This window comes from Eumetopias jubatus, unplaced genomic scaffold (assembly GCF_037043125.1).
Source record: "Eumetopias jubatus isolate StellerSeaLion01/CBP00866 unplaced genomic scaffold, mEumJub1_p1.0 scaffold_7, whole genome shotgun sequence".
In the NCBI taxonomy this organism is placed as follows: Eukaryota; Metazoa; Chordata; class Mammalia; order Carnivora; family Otariidae; genus Eumetopias; species Eumetopias jubatus.
Genome location: NW_028274813.1, coordinates 104,520,910 through 104,531,162, shown reverse-complemented (window position 1 = coordinate 104,531,162; position 10,253 = coordinate 104,520,910). Strand labels below are relative to the sequence as shown.

General features: G+C 41.3%; 1 protein-coding gene across 9 annotated transcripts in view; it reads left to right on the top strand.

The window, feature by feature from the left end:
- Positions 1-235: 235 nt before the first annotated feature.
- CSNK1G1 (casein kinase 1 gamma 1) overlaps positions 236-10,253 on the top strand; it is a 174,257-nt gene continuing 164,239 nt past the window's right edge. For 3 of the 9 annotated variants that reach the window (XM_028100400.2, XM_088024853.1, XM_028100404.2), the window contains exon 1: positions 237-508. The gene's annotated coding sequence lies outside the window, so the exon portion shown is untranslated. Of the gene's footprint in view, positions 509-857; positions 943-10,253 lie in introns of all 9 variants that reach the window. The other 6 variants (XM_028100398.2, XM_028100397.2, XM_088024854.1 and 3 more) reach the window with 5 other exon arrangements.

The window sequence follows — 10,253 nt, the reverse complement described above, 5'->3', positions numbered from 1 at the left end:
TCCATGTCTCTGGTCCCTTCTAAGACCACGGGGAAAAGGTAAGAGGGTGTTGCCAAAGAGGTAGCCGCTCCGACCTACCTCCTGGTAGTTCCAGAAGAAATGGGGGTGGTTGTCTTTGAAGGCACTTCCGCTTAGCAACCCCACGCGGTTGCTAGGGAGGGGCAGTAGTGGGGATAACCCGGAAGTGGTGGTGTCCATTTCTTACTGCCTGCTCTAAGTTTGTCCTATCGCGAGCGCCAGGGTGCTCTGCGCCGGGCCGAGGGTGGGGCCAGCGCTAGTGGTTCCGGCTCGGCTCTTACAGCCCCTCGGCTCCTCGCTTTCCCCCTCCCCTCCCGCACCTCCTCTCCCGCCGGCTCCTGGGAAAGAGAGAAGCCACCACTGCGGGTGGGTAGAGAAGAGCTCGGCGACTCCGGGAGGGGACCGCTCCCGCCCTATCTGAACCTCGGAGCATTGCCGGACCAGGTACTCACTCCGGCTTCGACGGGGTCCGGGAGGCTGGAACCTGAAGGTGTGTGTGTCTGTAGGGACTGGTGGGGGGCCCTTCTCCGGGTTGGGGAGGGGGCTGCGGAGATCCTGGGTGGGGCGCAGGCCGGCGTGTGTGCCTGTGGCGGGTTGTGGGGGTGGAATGGAGGGTTTGGGGGACACCGCTGGCAGAGAGTTTCGGGTGGCTAGCTCGAGGTTGCGGAGGAGGCGACCCCTCGGATGCAGAAGACTTCCGCCGGAGTGGACCGGGAGTTTGCCACCTGGAGGGATCGCTCTGAAAGGGGGAGCATCCTCCCGGGCCAGAAGGGGAGCATGGACCTTCTCTGAGTGATTGGGGCAATCCCTTTCTTCCCCTGCCTACCCTTCTGTGACAGAGCACGGCTTCCAGGGTTGTGGGGGTTGTGAGGCGGCTGGGCACCGCGGGGAGCCGCCCTTGGCGGAGCTAGGGCAGAAGAGTGGGTAAGGAGACCTCCCTCCACCCAACTTCCGTGTGCTTCCCCCACTTCTTCCTTTACTGCTCTCTCGCCCCAGAGTCCTACCGGAGCGGTACCTCCCAAGTGGGCAAGCATCACAGCGTAAAAAAGAGGGTGGAACTAGGTTCTTTGCCCTTAAATGATACTTCAGATGTTTGGAAAGTGCCAGAATAGCATATTCAACCAGGTCTCCCAGTTCAATGTTAAATCTGGTATAAATTGTCTTAGAAAAGTGCAACACGGAAAAGCACCAAACTACAGGGTAGTCGGGCATAACCATGTTTGGTAGATATGCATGTTTATAAAAAATAGACTGGGGGAACTATACCGATATAGAGGTCTAGGCGAGACATGTTGAGACAAGCCTCCTTTTCCAATCTCTTTCTTACCTGTCAGTAAGCTGTCCTAGTTTAAATGAAGCAGAAAGATCCTCTTCATTTATATTTTAATTAGCGACTGAAGTATGCGAACGTTCAGAGAGACAAGATCTTCAGCTTTTGAGCCTGTCTCTTAATCTTGTAAGGAGATAATTGTGGTCAAGTGGAAGTATTGGCTTTGAGGTAGGTAAATCGGGGATTGAACTCAGACTGTGCCACTGGCTAGTTGTTGACCTTGGGCAAGTCATGGGACGTACCGAGATTTAATTTCTTCATAAGTAAAATGAGTTAAAACGTTTACCAGTATTGTAAGGGTGTGTGTTTGAGTATTATATTTAAATAACAGTCCACTTCAGGGGGGCCTGGGTGGCTCAGTGGGTTAAGCCTCGGACTCTTGATCTCAGCTCAGGTCTTGATCTCAGGATCCTGAGTTCAAGCCCGGAGTTGGTCTCCACGCGCACGTGGAGCCTACTTAAAAAAAAAGAAAATAAATAAATAGCAGTGCACTTTAAATGGAAGCACCTTCCTTTTTTTTTTTTTTAAGATTTATTTATTTGACAGAGAGAGACAGCGAGAGAGGAAACACAAGTAGGGGGAGAGGGAGAAGCAGGGAGCTCGATGTGGGGCTCCATCCCATGCCCGTCCTTTTTTTTTTTTTTAAGTCAGTCTGCAATCCTTTTCCACAACCTCACTTTTTGTTTTTTTTTTTTTAAGATTTTATCTATTTGTCAGAGCGCATAAGTAGGGGGAACATCAGGCAGAGGGAGAAGCAGACTCCCGCTGAGCAAGGAGCCCCATGCGGGACCCATCCCAGGACCTGGGGATCATTACCTGAGCTGAAGGCAGACGTTTAACTGACTGAGCCACCCAGGCGTCCCTAAATGGAAGCACCTTCTAATTGAAAGATGGATTGTTATTATCTCAGACAGTCAAGATAGCCCAGGATGGGAAGGGAACTGGATAATATTGCAAAGACATATGTATACAACAGGACTTTCAGTGGCTTCTAGAAATTTATCAAAAGTAGCATGAAATTCAGTTATTAGTAGGTTCTTTAAACTCTACAAAATAGAGAACAGTATGTGCATTTATTGAAGTGACCATTGTTTCAAAAGGTTTTTCTCGGATTTGTAGTGTGTATAGTGTAGCATAAAAAAAAAAATTTAGGGGCTCCTGGGTGGCTCGGTCGTTAAGCGTCTGCCTTTGGCTCAGGTCATGATCCCGGGGTCATGGGATTGAGCCCCCGCATCGAACCCCCTCACTGGGCTCCCTGCTCGGCGGGAGGCCTGCTTCTCCCTTTCCTACTTCCCCTGCTTGTGTTCCCTCTCTTAGTATGTCTTTCCCTGTCAAATAAGTAAATAAAATCTTAAATTTTTTTAAATAGTGATGTGTACAAATTTTCTTTTAAGTTTTTAATTCCAGTTAACAGTGTTATATTAGTTTCAGGTGTACAATATAGTAATTCATCACTTCCATACATATAACGTATATAAAGTTTAATTAACATCACATGTCTCTGAAGAGAATTAAAATTGGGGCATAAAATAGAAAGTAGTTGTAATTTTAAAAAACATCAACATCAGTAGCATGACTTATCTTAATTAGACTAGCAATACTTACAGAATTCTTATGTATAATATTCTGTAAAATAAATGAAAACAATGAATTTCTGCTTTTAATCATTCATGAGAATATAGAACTAAATCTAAGAATAGCAAGTCTTTATATTCATTTTATAGATTTAAAATGATACAGTTATATGTAATCTCTTATGTCAGATTATCAACTAATACAGTTTGGTTTTTGATGTAGCTGGTACGTAATTTTTAATTTTTTTTTGAAGATTTTATTTATTTATTTGATAGAGAGAGAGAGGGAACACAAGCAGGGGGAGTGGGAGAGGGAGAGGCAGGCTTCCCGCTGAGCGGGGAGCCTGATGCGGGACTCGATCCCAGGACCCTGGGATCATGACCTGAGCTGAAGGCAGACGCTTAACTATCTGAGCTACCCAGGCACTCCCGCTTGTAGATTTTTTTGTAAGATTATTCAACTTTCTGAATGGCTTTTCTGAGTGTATAAAGTCTTTTTTTCTTTTTCTTTTGGTATTAAGTCTTTAGTGTATATGTAAGCTTTTAGCTGTGTTTCATTGGATCTCCATTTTTAATCGTCTTTTGAACCTTAAAATTGAGGCTGTATTATCTTGCTTTGGTAAAGCCATCAGAAGCTCCCATTTCCCCCCCTATATTCTGATAGAACTTTAATTTATTACTAAATTAAATTTACTTTGGGATATGAGATAGGATACTAGCTGTTAGAGGAAAAATATCTACTTAAGTAGTAGTAGGCAACATTAGAGACCGTTAGGACACTTTTCTCATTGACCTTTTTCCCCTCAAAGTATGTGACCATTCCGAGGATCTTTGCAGTTGTCATTTTTGGAATTTGCTTGTCAGGAAACCTAAAAATGACTAAACATTTCTTTAATATTGCATCTCTTGGATGATTTCAAAAAGTTTTAGGAAAGATTGGGAAGTTTTATATACCATATGCTAGAAACATATAAGGAACAAAGTACAGTTAATTTTACTGGTGCTACCAAATTGGTAGTGAAACAGTTACTGTGGAAATGTTTAAAAAATGCCAAGCAGTGCTTTACTCAAACCAAATGATTAGTCTTCCAGAGCTTGTTCCTTTTTTAAAAGTATATTATTTTCTGGAGATACTATTTGGTCTCTACTAAGGATAAATAATCACTTACAAAGAAAAAAAGGCTGATATCACAGACAGATTTTAATATCACCAATTGTAGAAATTGCTTTTCAATGGTTTTAGATAAATGGAAGTAGATTTTCATGAAAGAACTTTAGAATTTGTGGCATGATAGTTTTTCTGTTTTTAACATCTAAGTTATCTCTACTCATTTCTGCCTAATATAGAAACTTTGAGAAGCTAGGAGGGGAAAAAAATGAAATTACTTCAGAATTACCATTTTAAGTTTTGTGGATTACTTATTTGGAGAACTAAATTGGATTTTGATATTATTGGGATTGTGTTCAAGATGGACTCAGAAAAAAAATCAGATGCCATCTGTTTCAGATTCCTTATTCCCTCACCCCTTCATGTTTTATGGCTTTGAATTCATCAGATTATTTTTCAAAAATGAAAGTCCTCAGTAGATTTATATTATGTAATTTCAGCCATATCAGTGAACATATAATAAAAGAACTTGAATTTTTACACAAAAGGATCACAGATAACGGTTAAAACTAATTAAGTTATTTTTAAACTATCAACATTAGGTAGCTTCATACATCTTTGTCATCATTGACCATTTTTGTCAACACTTGTTGCTGGAAGTTGCTTAAAAATGGATTATGGAGATACAGAATAAATATTTTTTTCTCCTTCATGTTAACAACTAGAAGAGAAGCTTCTGCTGAGGATTTTTTTATTTAGTGATGAGTCCACTTAAATTTAATCTTTCAGTAGGGAGTTTTGCCTTACCATATGCTAGTTGCTATTACTTTCATCTAAATGGTACCATATAGTTCATAGGCCACATACTTGCCATTTTTCAGTTCAGATCTTAATAAATCCTAAGAATAGGCTTTTGGGTTTACTGAGCTGGAAAAGACTGTTACCTGTTCAGGTTACAGTAGTTGGCACCTGGCATGGACCAGAAACACCCAGGCATCTTTGAGAAACTATAAAGTAGTACTAGTGTGGTCTCTCAGAAATGGACTGAAGAGAGAGCAATCTGGATAGAAGAGAGCCATGCTTTGTCTGCAGCAGAAATGTTCTGGTGTTGTAGGAAGACTGATGGGCTGCCCCTATACTGCTCTAGTCTTTTCTTCACCAGAAGCTCTAAGTGGGCAGTGTAGTTATGGCAAGGGTTGGGGTGTCAGGGATGGGAATTGTTCTTCAATAATCACTCACCCATCACAATGGAGGCATAGACATACTGGGGAAAGGGATATTCTCTTGGATTTTGCCTTGGCCAGAGAAGCTAAATGAACAGGTAGCTATTGCCTTTGCCATCAAAGACGACTTGGTGCATTACCCCTGGGTGCTGGGTAAGCCTGTCAAAATGCTACAGTTTCTTCATTAAAATGACATATAAATTTTCCAAGGAACAATATAGCATTGGACCCACACTGATTTCTGTAGCTTACATTTTCTTTTTTTCTTTTTTTTAAGATTTTATTTATTTGACAGAGAGAGACACAGTGAGAGAGGGAACACAAGCAGGGGGAGCGGGAGAGGGAGAAGCAGGCTTCCCGCTGAGCAGGGAGCCCGATGTGGGGCTCGATCCCAGGACCCCGGGATCATGACCTGAGCCGAAAGCAGACGCTTAACCATCTGAGCCACCCAGGCGCCCCGTAGCTTACATTTTCTAACCTAGAAAAGAGGTGTTGAGGACTTTTGGGCTTCTGAATGAAAGTACTATACGTTTATGTTTCTCTTGATAAGTTTATAAATACATTTTGTCTGCTGGTATTAATGAATAGTGTGAAAATGTTTTAAGTTTTTGGGGGGTGTGTGTGTGTGTGTGACGTGTCCATGGTAATCACCGGATCTCATTTTAGTTCTTCAGGCTAAATTGCTAACCATAGGTATGGTCAAGCAGCTTCTTAGCTGGATTGTTTTCTTTATTTCCTAGAGGTCACTCTCATGTAGGTGCTAGTGAGCAGGGATATGACCAATGCCAGGAAAAAGGCAAGGGGATTAAAGTTAATTTTTTTTATTTAAATTGATTTAAATTTGATTTTATTTAAAGGTAGTTTCTTTCACTGTTCTTGAATTTCTGTAGCCTAAAGTAGCAGTATCTCCTATCTGTAGATACCCAGTTGTTTTTTGAATTAAGACTTTATTCTTTTAACAGTTTTATTTTATTTTATTTTTTTATTATTATGTTATGTTAATGACCATACATTACACTGTTAGTTTTTGATGTAGTGTTCCATGATTCATTGTTTGCATATAACACTCAGTGCTCTGTGCAGAATGTGCCCTCTTTAATACCCATCACCAGGCTAACCCATCCCCAGGCTAACCCATCCCCAGGCTAATCCATCCCCCCACCCCCTCCCCTCTGGAACCCTCAGTTTGTTTTTCAGAGTCCGTAGTCTCTCATGGTTCGTCTAACAGTTTTAAATTTACAGAATAATTGAGCAGTTAGAATTCCATATCTCCATATCCACAAAACTACACCCCCATTTCCCCTATTACTAACATCTTGTGTTAGTGTGATACATTAGTTACAATTAATATACCAATATTGATACATTATTAACTGTAGTGCATGATTTTCATTAAGGTTTACTCTTTGTGTTGTATGTATTTAAGGTTTCTCCCTGTCTTTTTGTGGCTTGATAGCTCCTTTAGGTAAATGCCTAGGAGCATGATTGTTGGATTGTATGGTAAACGTTTAATTTTATAGGAAACTGCCAAACTGTCTTCCAAAGCGGTTATATCATTTTGCATTCCCATCAGCAATGAATGAGTGTTCCTGTTGCTCTACATCCTTGCCAGAATTTGGTATGGTCAGTTTTTTGTACTTTAGTCATTCTAATAGGTGTTTTAATTTGCAGTTCCCTAATGACATAAAATATTGAGCACCTTTTCATATACTTATTGGCCATCTATATATCTTCTTTGGAGAGGTGTCTGTTCACATCTTCCACCCATTTTATTAAATTGGGTTGTTTGCTTTCTTATTGTTGAGTTTTAAGTGTTCTTTGTATAATTTGTATATGTATTTTTATCAGATACGGTTTTTTGCAAATATTTTTACAGATGCAGGTTTTTGCAAATAATTTTTTCCCAATCTGTGGTTTGTCTCTTTATTCTCTCTTTTTTTTTTTTATTTATTTGACAGAGAGAGACATAGTGAGAGACGGAACACAAGCAGAGGGAGTAGGAGAGGGAGAAGCAGGCTTCCTGCCGAACAGGGAGCCCGATGTGGGGCTTGATCCCAGGACCCTGGGACCATGACCTGAGCCGAAGGCAGATGCTCAAGAACTGAGCCACCCAGGCACCCCCTGTCTCTTTATTCTCTCTCTCTCTTTTTTTTAAGATTTTATTTATTTATTTGAGAGAGAGAATGAGATAGAGAGAGCATGAGACAGGGGAGGGTCAGAGGGAGAAGCAGACTCCCTGCTGAGCAGGGAGCCCGATGCGGGACTCGATCCTGGGACTTCAGGATCATGACCTGAGCCAAAGGCAGTCGCTCAACCAACTGAGCCACCCAGGTGCCCTGTCTCTATTCTCTTAACTGTCTTTCATAGTACGAAAGTTTAAAATTCTAATGAAGTCCACCTTACCAAGTTCTTCTTTCATTGAGTTTGCTTTTGGTATTGCATCTAAAAACTCATTGCCAAACTCAGGGTCGTAAAGATTTTGTCCCATGTGATCTTCAAGAATTTTTATAGTTTTATATTTTACATTGAGTTCTAAGATCCATTTTATTTATTTATTTTTAATGATACTTTTTTAAAAAGATTTTATTTATTTATTTGAGAGAGAGAAAGAGAGAGAGAGAAACAGCATGAGAGGGGAGAGGGTCAGAGGGAGAAGCAGGCTGCCCACTGAGCCAGGAGCCCGACATGGGACTCGATCCCAGGACTCCGGGATCATGACCCAAGCTGAAGGCAGTCGCTTAACCAACCGAGCCACCCAGGTGCCCCTAAGATCCATGTTTTGTTTTTTTTTTTTTAAATATTTTATTTATTTATTTAATTGACAGAGAGAGAGAGAGAGAGAGAGAGACAGCGTGAGAGGGAACACAAGCAGGGGGAGTGGGAGAGAGAGAAGCAGGCTTCTGGCGGAGCAGGGAGCCCGATGTGGGGCTCGATCCCAGGACCCTGGGATCATGACCTGAGCCGAAGGCAGTCGCTTAACCGACTGAGCCACCCAGGTGCCCCTGTCCATGTTTTTTTTTAAAGATCCATGTCGAGCTAATTTTTGTGAAAGGTTTAAGGACTGTGTGTTTATTCATATATATATATATTTTAAAGATTTTATTTATTTGAGAGAGAATGAGAGATAGCACGAGAGGGAAGAGGGTCAGAGGGAGAAGCAGACTCCCTGCTAAGCAGGGAGTCCGATGTGGGACTCGATCCCAGGACTCCAGGATCATGACCAGAGCCGAAGGCAGTCACTTAACCAACTGAGCCACCCAGGCGCCCTCTATTCATATTTTTGTACAAGGATGTCCAATTGATTTATAAAAGTGTTTTTTCTGTTCAAAAAATGTTAATGTGATTTTTTTAAAGACTTTTTTATTTATTTGTTTTATTTTATTTTTAAGTAATCTCTGTACCCAGCATGGGTCTCCAACTTACAACCCCGAGATCAAGAGTCGCATGCTCTCCTGACAGAGCCAGCCAGGTGCCCCCTAAAAAGACTTTATTTATTTATTTCTTTTTTAAGGATTTATTTATTTATTTGAGAGAGAGCACACACATGTGTGAGCCAGGCTAGGGGCAGAGGGAGAGAGAGAATCCTCAAGCTGACTCCCTGCTGAGCGCAGAGGCCCACTTGGGGCTCCATCCCATGTCCCTGAGATCATGACCTGAGCCAAAACCAGGAGTCTGATGCTTAACTGACTGAGCCACCCAGGTGCCCCCAAAGACTTTATTTTTTAAGGGCAGTTTTAGATTCACAACAAAATTGAAAGGAAGAAAACAGATTTCCCATAAACCTTCTGCACTATACAGGCATAGCCTCCCCCATCATCTCCACCAGAGTGGTACATTTGTTACAGTTGGTGAACAATTTGACACATTTGATGAACTCTATTGACACATAATCACCTGAAGTCCATAGTAGCTTTGGGTTCATTCTTTGTTTTGTACATTCTATGGGTTTGTAAAAGTGTATAATACACATCATTATAATATACAGAGTATTTTCATTATCCTAGAAATTCTCTGTGCTCTGCCATTTAAACCTTTCCTCTCGCCCCAACTCCTGGGTGAGATAAATATATATATATTTAGAAATGAAAATGAATAAAATAATTCTTGGGGGTGGTTTTGAAAAGAGATTTTCCTAATATTCTCAGATGTAATTAGAAGCATTTTTCAGTCTGAATTTCCCTTTCAAAAAGATTATATTAGGTCATTAGGTGTTAATTGATAGGTGCTTAATTCTTTGAGATATGTAATTGGGCATTAAGTGTGAGCTAAATGTGGTACTGGCCATATGACAGTTGCATGTGGTAACAGGGCTTGAGGGAGATCTAAATTCAGAATTTTTGAACCATCACTAAAGTTAAAGTCCTTTGCCACTTGCCTTTTATTGTTGTGCAGGGTATAATGTAGATTTCTTGGCTGTCCTCTTCTGGTTTTTTCTTCTTCCTATTAACACTTGTTGAAGACTATCCAGAAGCTTGAGCTGGCAAAGATTGACTAGAAGAGACATCATGGGTACTGCTGTATAGTTGCCTGATTATTTCCAATTTGGACTCAGAGGGAATATCTGTTCTAAACATAATAAAATGCTATCATGAGACATTATTTCTTTTTTTTTAAGATTTTTTTATTTATTTGACAGAGACAGAGCAAGAGAGGGAACACAAACGGGGAGTGGGAGAGGGTGAAGCAGGCTTCCCGCGGAGCAGGGAGCCCGATGTGGGGCTTGATCCCAGGACCCTAGGATCATGACCCAAGCCAAAGGTAGACGCCCAACGACTGAGCCACCCAGGTGCCCTGAGACACGATTTCTTACATAGCCTAAGTAGAAACTGTTACCTAGAATTCACTTTCAGTTGGCTTTATTAACTGTCCTTTCCTGGACTTCTAGGACACCTTCCATTTTCCAGAACATCTTAACCTTAATTGGTTTTTGGCCTCCAAATATTCTGGTCATCTAAGGTATGATGCAAAAACTGTTTAATAACTCCATGTTTGGTCTGTTT